At 35.7% G+C, this 9,304-nt stretch overlaps 1 long non-coding RNA gene across 2 annotated transcripts; it reads right to left on the bottom strand.

Annotated features, from left to right (window-relative positions):
* Positions 1–2,104: 2,104 nt before the first annotated feature.
* Positions 2,105–8,962, bottom strand: LOC104085066 (uncharacterized). Of its 2 annotated transcripts, XR_011408049.1 has the most exons (4): positions 8,813–8,962; positions 7,898–7,960; positions 3,499–3,810; positions 2,105–2,343 (listed from the first exon to the last, which is right to left on the bottom strand). It is a non-coding gene; the product is annotated as an uncharacterized lncRNA (long non-coding RNA). The 2 variants fall into 2 exon arrangements; XR_683758.4 differs by lacking the exon at positions 3,499–3,810 and having other exon boundaries at positions 8,813–8,957.
* Between the last annotated feature and the right edge of the window lie 342 nt (positions 8,963–9,304).

Here is a 9,304-nt window from a genome sequence, read left to right as displayed (position 1 = left end):
TACGAAATATGAACGTCCACTCAACCACGAGTCTACCCATACCAAAATTACTAAATTCCGATAACAATTGGGCCCTCAAATCCTCAAATTTATCCAAAAGGGTTTTCAAACTTTTTCAACTTAATTCACCAATTAAATGATAAAAACAGTGATGGATTCGGGTTATTTAACCAATATTGAGTTAAGAACACTTACCCCATTATTTTCTCTGAAAATCTCCCAAAAATCGTCCAAATCCGAGCTCCAAATCGTTAAAAATGGAGTCCAATTTTCAGAACTTAAACTCTCTGCCCAGTGATTCCTTCTACGCGATCGCGGACCAACTCACGCGATCGCGTAGCACAAAATTTTCTTCCGAGAAAATGACCCTACGCGATCGTGGAAAATCCCACGCGATTGTTTTTATGCGATCGCGAGCCTCCTCACGCGATCGCGAAACATTAAGCGCGTGGTCCAGCTTCTGCTTCGTTTCCTCTTCGCGAACATGGTCTTAGCCACGCGTTCGCATAGCACTGCTTGCCAAACCTACACGACCGCGGACTCACCCACGCGATCGCATAGCACAAATTTTCAGCTGCCAAATTAACCCTACGCGATCGCATACTTTCTCACGCGATCGCATAGAAGGAAACCAGAACTTCAGCTATCAAACCAAGTCCAAAAATGATCCGTTAAGCATCCGAAACTCACCCGAGCCCCTAGGGACCTCAACCAATTATACCAACAAGTCCTAACACAGAGGAAAGAAAACAAGAAATAACCAAGTTTATGAGCATAAAGATATATAAAAATGATTTTCATATTACATAATGTCACTATATATTAGAAATGACTATTGTGCCCTTGAATAGCTTCCTAAAATCCAACCTAACCATCATAAATGACCTAAGGAATAATAGTCATCGCCTCGCTATGACCGTTCCTCGATTTTTGGCATTTTAGGATCATAAAACTGAAATTTCGCCTGATTTCAGAATTTTTGTGTGCTATATAGCCCAAGCCATCTGCATGCGTCCGGGCAACCGGACCCGAATCACCTAAAAATTTTCTGGACCATAAAAAATGACCTAAGGAAAAATAGTCATCGCCTCGCCATGACCATTCCTCATTATTTGGCGTCTTAGGGCCATAAAGCTAGAATTCCGCCTGATCCCAGATTTTCGTGTGCTATAGCCCACGCCATCTGCATGCATCCGGGCGACTTGACACGAATTCCCTAAAAATTTTGTCGGACCATAAAAAATGGCCTAAGGAAAAATAGTCATCTCCTTGCCATAACCATTCCTCATTTTTGCGTTTTAGAGCCATAAAACTAGAAATTCCGCTTGATTCCGAGATTTTCGTATGCTGTAATCCATGCCATCTGCATGCATCTGGGTGACCAGACCCGAATCACCTAACATTTTGTCCAACTATAAAAAATGACCTAAAGAACAATAGTCATCGGCTCGCCATGGCCATTCCTCGTGTTTTGGCTTTTTAGGGCCATAAAATTAGAATTTCGCCCGATTATTAGATTTTCGTGTGCTATAACCCACACCATCAGCATGCATTCGGGGGACCGGACCTGAATCGCCTACAATTTTGCCGGACCATGAAAAATGACCTAAGGAACAATAATCATCGCCTCGCCATGACCGTTCCTCATTTTTTGGCATTCACTACAAAAAAATGGATAAATTGCGGAGGTTAAAATTGCAATTTGCAGAGGTTAAAAACCTCCGCTATTTACTGTCATGATGGTTGGGCAGACCCCGTGGTAAGCATCACTACTATTATTTGCAGCAGATAAATGCTAGGGTTTTCCAAACCGCCGTTACAGCAAATAGCGAAGGTTTTTAACCTCCGCAAATTACAATTTTAACCCCCGCAATCTCATGCACAAAATTAGATTTTGATTTCTTAAATTTAATTTTTCTTTTGGGTTTAGGGGTTGTAAACTCCCACAATGTCTTATGTGTATGCTATCAAAATTTATTTTTATTTCTTTTTTTTGGGTTTTAACCCCATCTATTTTTAAATATATTTTAATTGATATTTTATCATCAATATGCCATACTTTTTCCCTAATATAAATTGAAATATTAATGCTTAAACCAAAACATTAAAATTAAGAAGCATCAACATTCCATTAACCACGCAAAATACTATGATAGAGTAGTATCATATGGCATCAAGCTAAATTAGAGCACAATTAATTATCCATGTTAGTCAGCTAATCACATTATCCTAATACATCCACTTCAATTAAAATGAATTTCATTGGCTGTCGCTGGAATTACTAGCGCCAGAAGATCTTCTTGCATCAGTGGGTGAAACGGGTCCACTAGCTCTATCACTTGGCTGCAGCAAAAAGTAAAAAAAAAAATATAACTATTAGGAGTATCAGCAAACAAGTCACATTAAGATGAAATATATGTTATCTATTTAAACCAACAAAATGAAAGCTTTTATCATAAACAAGTTATTGGGATGAAAGATATATTTCAATTAAACCCCAACAAACTACATCCATTATCAACAGGCAGTTTAGTCATAGTTGAATCAACTAAACTCCCACCCCATAGGAGAAAAAATATAGAAGCACCACTGTTTATTGCCCTATTCATTTTAATATTTTCTGATGATAGAGTCCTACGGCTCTACCTAAGGGAGTGTTTAAGTAGTTAGACAAAAGCAAATAGATTATCAAACAATGCAACCACTTCCGCATTCTATCTTATCTAGTTATTCTTAGGAGCACCGTAGTACATGCTCAATTTGGTACTCAAAACAGATTTAATTAACATGTAATTAGCAAACAAGTCATGCTTCCAAGAATTAGCTCGAACTTTGCATAGGGCAATAAACAACTCACCAAGAATTTCAAAGAACTCGACCTCTGATTCAAGAAATCACAAACACAAGAGGCTTAAGAGCTCTTCTCTTTCTAAGAAAGCTAAGCTTCAAAATGAAAGTACATCTTGGAAAGAAAACCGACCTTCCACTAGTAACATGAATGGCATCAGTAGAGCAAAGGATTCAGATTGTCTTATCCAGGAGAAGGACTTAACTATAGTAGATATAAACACATCAAACACCGATAGAGATAACGACACAAAGATGAAAAATGGGAAAGCATCACAATGTAGTAAAGCTGGCTGGCTGTATAAATATGAAAACTGAGGAAGGATAAGCAATTAGCTCGAAAGAGAAATTTGGGAAAGCTGGTCAAGAAGATATTTGGTGCATTGGGAGAAAGAAAGAAAGGTGAGCTTAAGCAGAAAAATTTACCCCTTAGCATTTGCAATTCCAGGCATCAATTAAGCCCGAAAGAGGATATGAAATCCAAGAGCACTGTCACCTGATGAGAACGTAAACGCTACTGCCAATAATAAGCCCATTTCTCAAGTTGAAAGGACATCGATATGGAAGTGCAACGAATTCACAATATAATAAACTATCAAATAAAAAATAAAATTGCACAATATACCAGAAATAAGAGAACTTAGTGTTTACTGTTGTAGGAGGAGAACCAAAGATCCCATCAAATTATTCTGGTATCGACCCTTCCTTCATTAACATGTATGCTTTGTGGGTATTCAACAATTGATCATACTTCTATTGGCATCCAGAAGAAGAACATCCAGCATTATTACTCACAATTCTAATATTACCAAGACGAAGATATGTCTGTCTGAAAGTATTGCTTGGAGTAGCTCCTAATCTCAAACATCGATGCTCTTTGCCTAGCACCTTAACAACAACATCATTTGGAGAAATTTCAGACTCATCCACTGTACTTTCACTCACTTCTAGCTCAATTATTTCCTAAACACAATACCCATAATCAAAGAACTATGAGCTAACATTATATATTGAGCATCTGGCAAAGTAAGGAAATCAGATACATTTGCGCTTAATTTTTTAAATCTTCCACACATCCTTAGATCACCAAATGAGCCATGATAAATACACAAGTACCAGTAATAAGTGTTGGTGGAGTATATAAAGAATTACAAGAGGACCCTCAAATGAATTTCTTGCTGATTGTTAATCAGTGATACCGCGGCACGTGGTAGAAAAACCAAATTTCAAACAATATCTAACCAAAACAAATACAAAAGCTACACCAAAACTTTTAGAGATCTTCAGAAAAGAAACAATAACAAGAAATTATTATTATCGAAGATTTTATCAATTCAAGACCAATTGAAATCCAATAATATAAACTTTTATATCCATCAATTGGAGATAAATTGAAATGAACTATATAAAGTTTCTATATCTACCTAACCCTATTCGAGCATATATCTCATGCTAATATATCTCATCCTCACGATCACCAATATGAATCAATCTAAAAAAATGACACAATTAAAATTTCAAGCATCTTTTTTGAACCCTCTATCATGAGTAGTGTCAGCCCACTAGCATTTGAAGAGCACAACCGTGGATTGATAGTAATTTAGCTCAATAATATCTTCTAACTTCCCATAGTACGACAAGTCTGCTTGCCTTGCACTTCTATCAGCACTAGATGCAACACAAGAGGTGTCAGGGATAAGAAAAACTCTACTATTTTGAGTTTTTAATCCTTGATCTCTAGACAAAACTCAAAATTTGAATCCATTGATGTTATAAGCAGTGAACCTTCTAGCATCTGGCGCTGGACCTCGTGCTAGGAACTTCAGATCGGTAGAGATAGTGTCTGCAATTTATGGGCTCATAATCTAACAATGGCAAACTTATTTTAGTGAAGCATATTAAATCCAAGGAGAATAGCTACGTAAAGCAAATGTTATTATACCATTCACTCACCCGCTTTGGGAGCCAATCAGGAAACTCTCTATTAACCCTCCTCTCTAAATCTGATGTTGAAGGTCTCCGCCCTCTTGTGCTCTTTCTTATGTGATCCCTAAACTCACTTCAAATGAGCTAACTATATCAATTTTAATCATTTTAACTCTAAACTTTTGCCGTTATTCATATCAATTTTGTTTACTTACTCAATAAATGGCTTCATTGTTGCACAATTAAATAGGACATATCAATGAGCTTGCGTCTTCACCAATGGAGTCAAGGGAAATGTTGAGGAGCCTTCAACCGGTTTACCTTGTGGAGGGAAGATAGAGGATATTTCAGAAGCGTCATTAAGATTTGGTTCATCATTTACACGTCTGGGCCTATTATGCCTTGACTCAATCCCCTCAAAGTAACGAGAACAAAAAGTTAGAGCTTCTTCAACAATGTAACCTTCAGCTATGGAACCTTCTAGTTGTGCCTTATTCCCTACGAGGGACTTAAAATGACCTAACAGTCTATAACATAAAATGAAACACGTTTAGAACAAGCACTTAACTTGAATTAATATAACATATATCAAAATTCTGAATAAGAAATATTTTACCTTTCAATAAAATACATCCACCTGTAATGTACTGGACCACCTTGTATTGCTTCATCTACTAGATGGACAGTTAAATGAACCATTATAGTAAAGAACGATGGTGGGCAAAATGCGATCTTGTAATTTTTCTAGATTCGCCAAACTCAAACTTTTAAGAAAAAGTTCTCTAAAAAAAGAAGAAAGCTCTACTAAGACTGCAACAACCTCCTTTGGCAACACATTGCGAATTGCTATTGGTAGCAATTGTTCCATAATGATGTGATATCCAAAGATTCCCCTTTGGTCCGGATCAATGCAATCCGAAATATTACTCGAATAACCATCCGACGCTGAAATATTCTTTAAAGTTGTGAGCAAGGCCACTTTATTTTCCTTTGGAATGGTAAAGGAAAATCATTATTCTCATCAGGCCAAAGATCACGCCTTATGCCCATATCTTGTAAATCTTTTCGTGCCTTAGTATTATCTTTTGACTTGTCTTTATCATTAGGCAATGAATATATAATATTGTCAAACACATTCTTTTCTATGTGCATGACGTCTAAATTATGGCGCAACGAGTTGAATTCCCAATATGGAAGATAAAAGAATATGCTTTTTTTCCTCCATTGTTGTGTTGCACCTTGTCCAATATTTCTTTGTCTAAATCTTTTCCTTCTTTATTCAACTCAGATGATTTTCCAAATGTAACATCAATATCTTTCACTTGTTGCAAAATATCAGATCCGGATAACTTTCTTGGTGGATTTATTTTCTCCACATTTCCATCAAAGTGATGCTTCATCAATCTAAATTTATGATTTCTTGCTAAAAATCTACGATGACCAATAAAGCACCACTTTCTACTATGGCGAAGCTGACAAGGTTCTGCATCAAAATTACAAGTGGGACATGCTAAACCAATATGTGAGTTCCAGATGAATCAAAGGTTTCGACACCCTCACTCCACAACTCATTCAACTCCTTAATATGGGATTGTAGGTAAACATCTATGTTATTTCCCACCGTACGTGGACCAGGAATGATCATTGAGAGAATAATATTTGGTTATTTCATACACTACCAATGGGGAAGGTTGTATGGAACTAAAACAACTGGCCAAATGCTATAATTAGTACTCATCGTGCCAAAAGGATTGAAGTCACTAGCTAGACCTAGCCGAACATTTCGATGATCAAAAGCAAATTCAGGAAAAGTTGTATCAAACCTCTTCCATGCATCACCATCTCTAGGATGCCTCATGATTCCTTCCTTTTTCCATCTTCAGCATGCCGTCTCATATGTTTTGCTATTTTAGAGCACATGAACAATCTATGCAACCTTGGTTTTAATGGAAAGTAACGCAAAATCTTTGCAGGCTTCTTGGTTTTCCTTTTGGTTTGCTTCTTACCTGTAGCAGACACAAGATTTTCATTTCTCTTCTTGTTAGGCTTCCACCTAGAGGTGTGACAATACTTACATCTTTCCTCGTTAGCATCATTCCCCCAAAATAACATACAATCATTTGGACAAGCATCTATCTTGATACAATCAAGACAAAGCTTACTAATGATTTTCTTGGCCTCATAAAAAGAAGCAGGGATCCTTGCAAATGTAAATGTGTCCCTCAAAAAATCTAGTATTATGGTCATTCCCTTGTCACTTAGCCCAGACAAACACTTTATGTGATACAATTTTAATAAAAATTCTAGTTTTGAGTACATGGACCCTTAATACAATTCTTGACTTCCATCTCTAAGCAACTCGAAAAAGTCTTTGTCATTTGAAGCAGGCTCATCATTTAACCTTTTTTCACCACCCACTACTTGTGATGGACCTACATCAACCCCATCGTGCGTTAGGCCCCCAAATGCTTCATTGATCAGTAATTCTACAGGATTTTCAGGAGGTAATGTATTTTGTATAACCTCAATGTTTCTAGAATTAGGCAACACGTTCCTTTCACCATGAATACTCCAAGTGACATAATTTTGAGGGAATGGTTTGCAAATCAAATGATCAAGCACTACATCTCTAGTCTGCCACTTTGTGAATCCACAATTTGGAAAAGGATATTTTATTCTATCTCCCACAACAACATTAGCAAATGCTAAATCTAAAAACTGATTTAAACCAAGCAAATGTTCAGTGGTGTTCTTTGGCTTTCTAATCCAAGATTTATCCATAGGAAAGTATTAACCTTCAAGTGCAGCAAATGAACCTTTCAGAATATAAAGAGAAAATATCAGTTCTCTTTTATTAGATAGAAAATATGAATACAAAATATTAACTATGAAGCAATAAATACATACAACAAAAAGCCATCAATAATCATAAACACTACAAAAAATTGAAAATTCCGAAACAGAGAATGTATTTGCATAGTCATAGTCACATGTCCCAACAATAATTAGTAAATTTCTATATCTAAAGTTATTTGAGAACTAACGACTTACACATTACTAAACAACTTGAAGGAAAAAAAAATACTTAAAAATGAATTGAAACATACAAAAATATATTTCTTACCTCCGATATCGACATAATTCCAAAACGTTCTACTATATTTTTCGATAAATCAGCCTCTCAGTCCTATTTGATCAAAACAACAAAAATTATACTCGAAATAGAAAAATATTTGACAAATTAAAAATTTACACAAAGTAGAATTACAAATACAGAGAACTTTTCAGTTTTTATTTTTTAAACCAAACTTCCATGAGACAAAAGTAAAAGTCAATAATTCTTACACCTTAAGTAAAATGTTGTGCCTATAATCAAATTCAAAAACCCAGAAACAGAAGAAACCTGCCTGAACTAGATTATCCATCATGCAATTTAAATTATCTAAATTACTTAACCAAAACAATAAAATAAAAAATAAAAAAATAAACCCTAAACAGTAAAAGGAGATGGCCAACTTTAAAGTATTATACCTAGACAAACATGGTAATATTTATGTCAAAACTCTAAACAATAAATGTGGTTTTAGATTTTTGTAGGATCAATCAAAAGTAAAGAAAAAAATGCAAACTGATTGTAAGAAAAAGAAATACTAGACTTCAAATCCTTAGAACTTCAGCAAAGTTAACCCATTTTTCAGTGAAGAACAAGCAAAAAAGTAAAACGTTTCTAGTGCATATAAATTTTCGAAAATTTTCACAACTATTAAAAATAATACTTCCATTAACAATGAAGAAAGGAAAAATCTGGTACAAATCAAAAAGCATCTAACATAAGAAGTAGTAATTGGGGAACAAGCAATTGGTAGAAAAGTTAAACCTCCTGTTAATCCCACAACCAACGTGAATTGATTTCAACTGGTAAAAAATATCTTGTTCCTAAAATACCACAATGGCTGAAAAAATATCTTGTTCATCAAATGGGTGAAATGGTACCTGTAGAGAGAGAATTTAACAATATATATATTCAAAATCAAAATACCTGTAGAGAGAGAATTTCAATTTAAAGAGATTGTGGTTTCCTGCAGAAAGAGAGTGAGAGAGAGAGTCTACTAGGCGGAAGTGTGAAAGGCAGAAGTTTCTAGACTGAAAAGGCTGGGGAAAAAAGTAGGGGAGTGTGAAATAAATTAAGCGCCTTTTTTTTTAGGGTTGCAAAAGTTTATAACCCCGTAAATTGTATAATTTTGTGGGGGAAGATAAATTACCGCAAATATATGCAAATTCCGAAGGTCACTTATACCCTCCGCAAATAAACTTCCGTAATTTATCCATTTTTGTAGTGATTTTAGGGTCAAAAAAGAGGAATTCAAGACGATTCCTAGATTTTCGTGTGCTATCGTCCACGCCATTTACATGCATCCGAGCGACCAGCTCTGAAACGGCTAAAATTTTGCGGGCCCATAAAAAAACGACCTAACGACAATAGGCATCGCTCAAATATGACCGTTCCTCATTTTTAGTGTTTTAGGACCCA

The sequence above is a fragment of the Nicotiana tomentosiformis genome, chromosome 5, assembly GCF_000390325.3.
Source record: "Nicotiana tomentosiformis chromosome 5, ASM39032v3, whole genome shotgun sequence".
NCBI lineage: Eukaryota > Viridiplantae > Streptophyta > Magnoliopsida > Solanales > Solanaceae > Nicotiana > Nicotiana tomentosiformis.
Note: the sequence above shows the minus strand (reverse complement) of the source record. Positions and strands in the feature narration are given on the sequence as shown.